This window comes from Sesamum indicum, unplaced genomic scaffold (assembly GCF_000512975.1).
Source record: "Sesamum indicum cultivar Zhongzhi No. 13 unplaced genomic scaffold, S_indicum_v1.0 scaffold00168, whole genome shotgun sequence".
In the NCBI taxonomy this organism is placed as follows: domain Eukaryota; kingdom Viridiplantae; phylum Streptophyta; class Magnoliopsida; order Lamiales; family Pedaliaceae; genus Sesamum; species Sesamum indicum.
Window position 1 is genome coordinate 199481 of NW_011628072.1, and position 1495 is coordinate 200975.

Genomic DNA, 1495 nt, shown 5'->3' on the forward strand with positions numbered 1-1495 from the left:
GTACGTTCAGAAGACATGATGCTATTTGAGTGATTGTTGACAGATTGACTAAATCTGCACATTTCCTGCCAATCCGTCAAAATGATTCCTTCGATAAGCTCGCCGAATTATATGTTTCAGAGATTGTGAGATTACATGGTATTCATACCTCTATAGTTTCTGAAGAGATCCTCGATTTACTTCTCATTTCCGGGGAAGCTTGCAAACGGCGCTAGGTACAGAATTGCATTTTAGTACAGCGTTTCACCCTCAGACTGATGGACAGTCAGAAAGAACGATTCAGACATTAGAAGATATGATGAGAGCTTGCGTAATTGATTCTGAGGAAACTGGGATGATGATCTACCACTGATGGAATTTGCTTATAATAATAGTTTTCTTTCCAGTATTGGTATAGCTCCATATGAAACTTTGTATGGAAGAAAATGCTGAAGTCCGATCAGTTGGGATATTGAGGGATTGAGACAGCTTGAAGGGCCGGAGTTAGTCCAAGAAACAGTGGACAAGATAAAAGTGTTTGAAGGCAGCACAGAATCGGCAGACTAGTTATGTTGATAAGCATCGGAGAGATATGGAATACCAGGTGTGCGAAAAAGTTTTTCTAAAAGTATCACCATGGAGAGGAATCTTGAGATTCGAGAAGCAGGGAAAGTTGAGTCCAAGATATACTGGGCCACATAAAATTCTGGAGCGAGTTGGACCACTAGCCTATCGGCTAGCATTAGCTACAGAATTATCGCAGATACATGACGTGTTTCACGTTTCTATGCTACGGCGATACCGATCCGATCCTAGTCATATTTTGCATGAGCCAGAGATAGAGATATCAGAGGTATTGACATATGTAGAAGAGCCAACAAAAATTTTGGACCGGAGTATAAAGAAATTGAGGAATAAAGAAATACCAATGGTCAAGGTCAGGTGGAGTCATCACTCTCCAAGGGAAGCCACTTGGGAAGTTGAGGAGAACATGAGAGAAAAATGGCCCTATTTATTCCTTGAGCCGGTAAGTTAGTTAAATTTCGAGGACGAAATTTTAATTAGGAGGGAAGAATTGTGACACCCCAAATATTATAATACATAATTGTAGGATTAATTGATAAATTTTTGTGAAATTTAGTTAATTAGGCACTAAATTATGGGTCATAATTGGAATATAATACAACTTAAACGAATTCAATTGGAGTTCGTTATTATTTACTTATTTAGTAAATAATAATATATATATATATAAAAAGAAAAGAGAGCGAGAGAATTGAGAGTGGGAAGTGGGGGCCACCTCCCACCGCCTCACTCTCTCATTCTCATTATTTTTCTTTGTCTTGGTACATAACACACAACACACACACAAACACACACACACACTTTCAGCAAGAAGAAAGAGAAAGGATCAGAGGTACGAATTATAATTATAATTTTCATTAATTTATATAATTATAGTATTTAATTAGTTCGTTTATTAAATGTTATTTATATTGAGCGATGTACTATTTAA